This window comes from Callorhinus ursinus, unplaced genomic scaffold (assembly GCF_003265705.2).
Source record: "Callorhinus ursinus isolate GAN/ISIS: 27379988/994484 unplaced genomic scaffold, GSC_fseal_2.0 scaffold5, whole genome shotgun sequence".
NCBI classification, from domain to species: domain Eukaryota; kingdom Metazoa; phylum Chordata; class Mammalia; order Carnivora; family Otariidae; genus Callorhinus; species Callorhinus ursinus.
Window position 1 is genome coordinate 42223822 of NW_027397067.1, and position 9933 is coordinate 42233754.

At 42.5% G+C, this 9933-nt stretch overlaps 1 non-coding gene and 1 pseudogene across 1 annotated transcript; one reads left to right on the top strand and one right to left on the bottom strand.

Moving 5' to 3' along the window:
- Positions 1 to 2: 2 nt before the first annotated feature.
- The window catches only part of LOC112823648 (cytosolic 5'-nucleotidase 3A-like), a 235815-nt pseudogene continuing 225884 nt past the window's right edge, over positions 3 to 9933 (top strand).
- TRNAS-AGA (transfer RNA serine (anticodon AGA)) lies at positions 393 to 474 on the bottom strand. The gene has a single exon. It is a non-coding gene; the product is annotated as a tRNA-Ser (tRNA).

Here is a 9933-nt window from a genome sequence, read left to right on the forward strand (position 1 = left end):
CCCGCGCATGCGTTCGCCGTCTCAAGACGGCCCAGGCGTCCGCGAGGCTTCGGGGTTAGCGCGCTCGAGCAAAAGGACGCCGTAGGTCCGCGACTTCTGGTGGCGCTGGGCTATCCCCGGGGCCAGAGGTCGGAGCTGTCCATTTCTGTGTGACCTCGTGACGTTTTGCTTTTCTTCTTTCCAGATTGGCGTGTTTTGTTCCATCTCCCCCTCCTGGGCCCAGGTTGTAACCACAATCACACGACACCGTAGCTCCCTCATGCGCTCCTTTTATGGCTCCCTTGGGGTCCCCGTTGTAGTCCAAGCGGTCATAAATTCTTTAAATAATCTGTGGGAAAAGCTGGGGAGAACTCTCCAAAAGGAAAGCAAGTATCGGCTGCAAAAGCTGATCTCGTAGTCGGCAGGATTCGAACCTGCGCGGGGAGACCCCAATGGATTTCTAGTCCATCGCCTTAACCACTCGGCCACGACTACTGTTGCTGTTAATTTTGGCAGTGAGATCTATGTAGACTCTTCACACAAGTGTCTGGCGTAACAGGTATGTTTTGACGGGGTGAAAAACATTTTAAAGCTGTTCGGTCAGTTAAGAGCATATTTGAATGTTACAGCTCTAATAATTTTAGCTTTTCCAGATACTCTTTGAGCATATACCGTCCAACCCAATCCTTTTCTTTTCTATCCGGAAAAGCAGTTCTAGTCAGATTTCTAGTTAGAGTCAGAAAACAGGAGGGAGGGGGGCAAGCCTGGTACTACCACACACTTGCTTTCTCAGTAATGGAGCCATTTCCAGGAGGGAATCTGGAACGTAGGGGTGTCTGGCCAGCTCTAGGCTTCTTTGCCTGGCTCTCAGTTCCATCCCTCCGCCTCTCTTTTGGACAAACAGCTCCCAGGACTCTCTTTTCATGGATAAGGCACTAAAATGCTATTATTACCCACGGATTTAAATTGACTAGGCAGGATCAGACTGTCCCATCGTGCTCTAAACTCCTACTTTGAAAAGTGTAATGCGTGATACAAATGCAAGGTGGTGTTATTTAATGATATTCCTGTAAATACTACAAACCGTGTAACCTGAACTTTGAGTATTTCTAAAGTGGGGTAGTGAAGAGGTTGGCCGCCCTGGAAACCCTGAAAATAGTTTGATCCAAGTGATTTAGTAGCTTCGTTTATTTGGTTTGTTGTGTGTTCAAAATGTCTAATGTCCCTGAAGAGCAAAGTGCAGTGGTGTGCTGGAACCAATGGTACCTGCTCACTAGAGCCCAGCTTTACATTTTTATGCATTTTGGAAGCCAATTGTTAAATGCAACCATTAATTAAACTAAATTATATAAACTTACAATTAAACTAATGACATTAAAAACAAAAGTAATACTCAAAATTCACCATAGTCTAGTTATTTCCCCACATTTTATTATAATTTGTGCTGAGATTAGTTATATCTATTGTGTCTGAAATACTATAGAATGGGTTGTTACTGTGAATTTCTTCTTTACTTCCCATTCAGGGATGTCACTTGGGTAGTGTGAAATCAGCCTTGCTGGGTGTTTTTACACCAGGGACATTGCAAATGCTACAAAACATGGTTTTTTTCTCCGTTGACATTGCAAATGCTACAAGACATGGTTTTTTTCTCCGTATGAGCTGGTTGTCAAGCATCTACCAGCAACCACTAATGTTACTATTAGACCAACCTTTAGTATTCTCAGGAAGGCAACACTCTTCTTATCTGTAGGGCTGTTCTGTTTTAGCCTGCAGCTTTGTTTTAGCCATATGAATCCTGACATACTGTCTGATTTCCTACTCAATTTTAAAAAGATATTATTATTTTTTTTCCCTTCCAATTTGCCTTGCTGGGTGATTTGTACTTTGAACTGACCTCCAGCAGAAAGACAGGAATAAGCCATTTGATATTGAAGTTGCCCTTGCAACATGGGTTCCAGGGGGAGTAATGCATAGTTACCATCCAGTTTAACAGGCTTAAATTAATAATTTGATTTTTCTTTAGAAATGGTGAAATCTGAGGTGGTATGGCTAGTAGTTGAGAGAATCTATTTGCATGTGGAGGATTTGCATGAAGGACTGAAAAGTTAAAAGTGGAAATGCTTGTAGTTGTGTGTTTTGTTTGTATGGTTATAAGAAAATATTGGAGCTTGTCTCCTTCTTCTTCCACTCCCATCCTCATTTTAATAAAATACCATGTATAGATAGATCATCCAGGGGTTGGTGCTTTGAGAATTTTGCTTACAGCTCATTCAACTCTTCACTGGGCCTCTTGACATTAGTGGTGGTGTCTTTCTGGTTTGCCTTAGAGAGAGAAAACAAGTTCAGTGTCTACAAGGAGAAATGTCACATATCACATATGTGTGTGGCTATGTGATAAGCTGTAAAATGATAGATAGTGGAGTATTAAAAATCTCTAGATGTCAGGAGGTGATGCCAGGTGTGCTTTAGTGGACTGTAAACAATGGAGGTGGATGTACATGATTGTGTATACATAGCTTTGGAAGATTCTGCATTCCTGCAGATCACATTAGAAGATTTAAAAAAATACTATTATATATTCCTTTGGTATTTTTGTTTTGTTTTCCAAGGTGAGGAATCTTATTTATTATCTCTATAGTTGCGAATATGTGTAGACAGTGTAGTAAATTCCTTGTCCCCCTAAGTCTTTCACAGTTTTGGAAAGCACGCCTAGTGTCAGATGTTTCATAAAGGAGAATAGCCAAGTGTTTTCAGATGAGACAATTATTAAACATGGTAAAAGGAGCATGCTGTGTATTATTATGTTACTTCGTATTCTAAGGAAGTATTTTAGGAAAAAGTGTCCAGAATAAGAAAATAAAGCCTTGTTGGCTTTTCCAAGTAACTGCAGAAAGCTCTGAGCCTGCCTTCTTGCTAGCACAATTCTAAATGAGTTAGGGGTGGTGATACAGCTGGTTCTGTTGTCCCACACAGCTCCAGGCCAACCCCTTCAGTTACAAGGTGTTTTATAATCCTCCTGGCTATTCACATAATGAATTGCAAGGCCTCTTTAAATTCCCATGTACTTGGGTTCAATTTTCTCAGCTCTGCTTTACTCCCACGCATCCCAGACCTTCTAAAATGAACATCCACTGCTGGGCAGTGATGGTGGTGTGAGGGGAGGCATCCTTCCAGAACAATTGCCAGCCCCCCAGCAGCTGATGCTGTGGCAGACACAGAATAGCACTGAGGCAGCTCCGGTTCTTTTAAGTGGTCCCTCAGTTAGGCCTCGATGTCATGTAGGTAAATTCAGTCCAGAACATGCAGAATCTTTATTGGAATTTGTGCATTCATCTCTCACAGCTGTGGAGAGTTTAGACTAATCACAACCCTCCCTGGGATACTATCATCTTTGTAATTTGAAAAAGGATCAGGAGCCTGCATGCTTGGAACGTCTTGAGAAAACTCTGGCCCCGAAATACATCATCACACGTGGGGGACACCACTTGCAGCATCATTGCAGAGAGCTTAAGAATGCTGAAATCAAGTATTTCTCTGGCGTGATATCAAATGGCCTGAGAAATCTGAGAACTGCTTTTTTTTAAAAAATCTTTTTTTACTGCAAAACAGATTCTTTCCTCTTCCATCAACCCCATTGCTGTCAATGTGTCCGATGTTAGGTGCCAGAAATGAGCATAGCCTTTTAATGATAACAATGCCAAGGTTAACATGGCCGCCAGGGGCTCTCTCAAGAATCTCTTAGGGTGTATTTTGATCCACAGACACGTTCCGAAGGCGTGCACCTCCTTAGTCTTTCCAGTCTCAGTACATTTCTCTTCAGCAGCCTGGATAAAACCTGTCACTTTTTGCCAGACCTTCTCATGCTTGGGGGCCCCTCGGACACTATTTTTCATTGACCCCCTGTGTCCATATGGCAGAGCTAGGTTCAAAGTTGGGATTTGGGAAGCAGCCTCTGACAGCACAGAAGCCTAGTGAACTATGGTCATTTGTTCAGGAGGCCAGTATTCACAGATGTGCTCTAAGAGTGTAATACAATTTTTGGCCCCACCCAACTAGGTATTTTATTACCATCCATATAGCAACCAACAAACAGATCGGCCTGAGGAGGCAAGTGCTAATGTATGTGGTTCAAACCCGTCAATCCTCTGAGGAGTCAGTAGTCCAGCCTTTCTTTTGAGGGTTGAGCATTAAAATGTGCCTTTCAGTTCTACAGTTCTGGGAATACAGCTCCCTCGTCCCTCCTTGTTTCATATTAGTTTTTGCTTTATGATTTTCAACTTTCAGAAAGTTAATCCTGATTCAGGAGAAAGAAAAAAGGATCGATATGAAAACTCTGTGGGACGGGGAGTAGGAATTGCAGCTAGGTGTTAGAATGAAAGCAAAGGGAGAACCAAACTGACAGAGGCAATCAGAAATGTCTCTCAGCCTGGGCTTAGATTTCGTGCTCATCAGTCTTCCGTCCTCCAGTTGGTCATATTGCCTTTTAGGGCGGAGCCAGGGTTTTAAGCAGACCAGTCTGCTCTCTTTTCTCAATCACATTTCCACATGTCAGCCAATCTATGGCTTTAAAAAAAGATGACTTTAGGTTTCTGAAAACCCAAAAGCTCTCCATATCCACAAAAAATTCATGGAAGTTGCTAAGGATAAAGCCAACAGAGCTATCTCCCTTATAGTGAACTGCCCAAGGAATATTTGGAGGCTGGAAAGGACTTTATTGATTATGTATAAAACTTCCATTTTATAGAAGGAGCAATCAAGGGAAGAATTGAAACGATTTAGAAATTCTTTGATTATTAAGAGATTTTCACTGCAACCATTACATTGTCTTATTTCATTATCATCCTGGTTATTCTGGATAAGACTCTTTCTAGTGGCCATGACATTGATGATATAAATTTAATATGAAATTGCCACATTTTGGAACCCTTTCACGCCTGCATTGACTTATCAATAAAAACATCTCTTATCCCTTCACATACTTGATCTCTGATTGTCTGTGTCACTCTAATGTACTCACCTCTTTATAGTTTAGTGATTATGTCTAGATCGCTTATTACATATGAGGACACAGGCTCTTTGAAGGACAGGGACTATACCTGTTTCTCCTATAGTGCCTAGGAAGGGATGGAGAAGTGTGGCTTTTGAGAACATCTAAGCTGAAATCCTATTATAACAGGGAATCCCCACCGTATTCTAACAGTAAGACTGATTCTCTGACCTGTGACTTAGAAGCCTATAGAAATGGTAAGTTCTTTCTTTCCCCGTTTCTCCTTTCTTACTAACATGGTCACAAAATGGTCTTTTCAAGCCATAGAAGCTCTTGGCTGAAGGAGAATGAGTCTTGTTGAGCATGCAGGGAGGTCTTATTCTAAGAGAGACTGTGGGGGCTACAGGGGAGGGCCAGAGCAGAGCTAGAGCTCTGGGAGGGCAAGGCCTGGCTTCACCTCTGCATCCCTAGTGCGGGCACATGCCCAGCATGTGAATGAAAGGACAGATTCTTTCCATAGTAGGAGGAGCATATTTTCTGGTCTCCAACCCCACCTCTACCCGAAACCAACTCAGACTACATGTGACCAGGTTCTATATGATATTTATCATTTATTGGCAGAACATCACCAATTGCTCTGTCAGTTTCTGTTTGCCTGCTTGGCTGTAGGTACTTAAATATCTCACCGGCAAGATGAACCCCACCAGCCTCTGAGCCAACCCAGAACTTGCTCACTCTTCTCCATCATGGTTCAATCTGGAATCGGTCTGGATGGCCTAACTCTGGTGTCTGGATAGTGAAAGGCCACAGTGCTGTCTGTCCATTAAGCCCTGTGTGATGGACTTCTCTTCTACCTTTAGATTGAATTCTGTTTCTATTTTTGAGCTGAAACTTTGCCCAAACTCCAAACCCTTGTCCAGAGCTGCAGTAGTTTGCTAGGGCTGCCAATAACAAATTGCCACAAACTTGGTGGCTTAAACAACAGAAATTATTCTCTCAGTTCTGGAGGCCAGAAGTCTGAAATCAAGTTGTGGGCAGGATCATACTCCCTCTGAAGGTTCCAAGGAACAATCTGCTCCTTCCCTCTTCCCACTTCTTGTGGCTACTAGCACTTCTTGGCTTGTGCCCTTATCACTCCAATCTCTGCCTCAGTCTTCATGTGGGCTTCTCCTCTGTGTCTTCTCTTGTGTGTCAATTTTTTTTTTTTAAGAGAGGGGGAGGCAGGGGAGGGGCAGAGGGAGAGAGAGACTCATAAGCAGGCTCCACAGCCAGTGAGGAGCCCAATGTGGGGCTCAATCTCACGACTCTGAGATCATGACCTGAGCCGAAATCAAGAGTCAGATGGTTAACTGACTGAGCCACCCAGGTGCCCCCTTGTGTGTCAATTTTAAAGGAGACGTGTGATTGCCTTTACGGCCCTCCCAGATAATCCAGGATGAGTTCCTCCTTTCAAGATCCTTAACTTAATTACATCTGCAAAGACCCCTTTTCCAAATAAGGTAACATTCATAGATTCCAAGGATAACATGGTTATCTTTTTTAGGGCTGTTTCTTAGTTTACCACAAGGACCCCGACAAACACTTGGCCCATGCTGGCCCCTTGCCTCTTTTGGTTATGGCTAAGGTTATGCTTCAACATGAATGAGTCTGTCTGGAATCAAATTCTGTCACCCACTCACCTATGAATATCTTCACAGCTCACACATTCTTACTGCCTTTCCAGGCCTCCACTTCCAACCCCTTGGGTATAAGTGTCAGGCTGGATCAGATCCAAGCTTCCTTTGAGTACTGTGAGTTTTGCTGGTGGACTCCTTTCATATAAATAAGCCCCAGGTCAGGTCAGTTCTCTTAGCCTGAGCCACACTGCAATGGTTTCTGTCCTCTTGTCAGCCAGGCATTGAGGTGTCAGCGTGCCTCAGGGCAATGATCATGTTGGGCATAGTAGTCTCACATTTATAATATAATTTAATGCATACCTACAATATCCTGAGCTCTTTAAAACCTTTTTATTTAATTGTCACAGCTGAAGAACTAGGGACAGAGATAAAGTTACTTGTCCAAAGTCATACAGCCTGGGTTTTGAAATTGGGTCTAACTGTAGAACTCATGTTCATTTTATCATGTCATAGTATAGTTTACATGTTTTTATTATTTATCTTAAGGTTATCTTTTCTCCTCCCCATTAAAAAAAAAAACTGAGGCAAGGGTAGGAATTTGCTTTAATTTGATCTTCTAATTACTTATAAGGACTTGGCCGACAGATTTACCCAACCAGACAATTTAATTCTTAAATCTTATCTGTGGGGGATCTATTCAGTTCAGGATCTTTGAGTGCATATAAGTTCACATGACACTTGTCAGTTTCCATTATTCTACAGTTACTACAGTTCTCCATTGTGTGTGTAGAATCTGTCTGTACTCTCTTAACATTCTCCAGCAACCATCCTGTGTACACAGAGAAGATGAGATGTGAGTGTGAAGGAAAATGCTAACAAGTTCGATCAGCTAGGAGAAGTTTAAAAGTCTATTCCAAGGAAGAAGTTGTGCAATGAATTTACACAGTGGCCTCTGACAGAAATCCACACCAATATCTATGCTCTGAGTACAGTTAGATTAAAATTCTTTTAACCAACAGCAATTTGTCACTTGACTTTGCTAGCTTTAGTTTTGGCTCTAGCTCTCTTACTGGGTTATGTCTTAGATGAGACATTGAAACTTCTTGTTTTTCAGTCTCTTTATCTGTTAGTTGTGACTAGTAAATACCTGATATGCTTCCCTACCTTAGCTTTCTATGGTATAATAAACTAAAAGCAATCTTAAAAAAATTTAAAGAGATGTAGTGAAAAGAAGGAGCACATGCACCCCAATGTTCATAGCAGCAGTGTCCACAATAGCCAAACTGTGGAAGGAGCCGAGATGTCCTTCAATAGATGAAAGGATAAAGATATGGTTCCATATGTACAATGGAATATTACTCAGCCATCAGAAAGGATGAATACCTACCGTTTGAATCGACATGGATGGAACTGGAGGGTATTATGCTAAGTGAAATAAGTCAAGCAGAGAAAGACAATTATCATATGGTTTCAGTCATATGTGGAATATAAGGAATAGTGCAGAGGACCATAGGGGAAAGGAGGGAAAACAGAATGGGAAGAAATCAGAGAGGGAGACAAACCATGAGAGACTCTGGATTCTGGGAACTAAACTGAGGGTTACAGAAGGGAGGGGGTTTGGGAGTGGGGTAACCGGGTGATGGGTATTAAGGAGGGCACATGTGGGATGAGCACTGGGTGTTATATGCAACTAACGAATCGTTGTACACTGCATCAAAAACTAATGATGTACTCTATGTTGGCTAACCGAACATCATAAAAAAAAGAAAAATTAAAAAGATTTAAAGTTTCTTAATCTAAAGGAAACAGTTTAATGAAAGGCAGTGTGCCAAAGGAGGTGAACACATAGCTTTAGAAGTCACATGGACCTGGGTTGCAATCTCATTTCCCCTGTTTACTAGCTGAAGGTGGTGGGTACCTGAAGGTGTTGCTTATCTTCTCTGATCATCAGTTTCTTCACTTGTTAAAAAATGGGGTTACTAATATAGCAGTTATCTGGCAAGGATGTTGTGAGGGCCAAATGGGAGCCCAGGGTGGAGACAGCGGAAGTGCAGAGCTACTGAGAGAGCCAGGGTGGCCTCTGATGTTGTGCCCAAGAGGAAAAGACCATCTTCACTGTCTTGCACCTCTCTGGCTTGTCTAGTGTTTTCTCCCCAAAGTCAGGATGTATTTTGTAACAGACAGGTTACTGGACCAAGCAGAGACAAGTTACTCTTTTATTTTTTTTAAAGATTATTTATTTATTTATTTGAGAGAGAGAATGAGCACATGAGAGGAGGGAGGGTCAGAGGGAGAAGCAGACTCCCCACTGAGCAGGGAGCCCGATGCGGGACTCGATCCCGGAGCTCCAGGATCATGACCTGAGCCGAAGGCAGTCGCCTAACCAACTGAGCCACTCAGGCTCCCAGGAGTCACCTTTATTACTTTAAAACAAAACTACACATCAGTGACTACTTTGCTTGAGCCCCGGGGAGGGGTGCAACATGGACGTTAGGCCTCCTGAGAGGAAACAGGCAAGTGAGAACGGGTCCTCAAAAGATCCCTGTAGAGGGCACAGAGAACAGGAGAATGATGTTCCAGTGTAGATTAAGTAAGAGAAAACATATTTATTGCACAGAACTCCTTCTCTTGAATCCAGCTGCTATCACCTAATTTAGTCTTCTCCATTACTGAAACCCGAAAATATCCTCCAACTGGTTTCCCTGCCCACAGATACTTTTTCTACAATCAAATCAGTATGCTTGCACTCCTGGCAATCTTCTTAGAGCTGAAGGCTTCACACTTTTTGATCCCGATTTACAGTAAGAAATTATTTATTTAAGATCTTATTTATTTGAGAGAAAGAGCACATGCGAGTAGGGGGAAGGGGGTTGGAGGAGGAGCAGAGGGAGAGGGAAAAGCAGACTTGGTGCTGAGTGTGGAGCCCAAGGTGGGGTTTGATCCTACGACCCTGAGATCATGACCTGAGCCGAAATCAAGAGTTAGGCACTTAACCGACTGAGCCACCCAGGTGCCCCAAGAAATACATTTTGGATGACTGCACAGTATACACATACATCTCTCTGCCATCCATCTATCATCTGTCTAATCATCTACTTAACTTACCTGCATGTCACCTATCTAAAGTGAGACAGAAGTTTTATAAAATTGTATTTTAATCTATGTGAGATGCATTCTATTATTTTCTATTCCAATCTGTTCTATCCTTCTATTTAAAAAAGTGCTAGTTGGGGGGGGCGGAGCAAGATGGTGGAGGAGTAGGAGACCTAGATTTCGTCTGGTCTCAGGAATTCAGCTGAATAGGGATCAAACCATTCTGAACACCTACGAACTCAACAGGAGATCGAA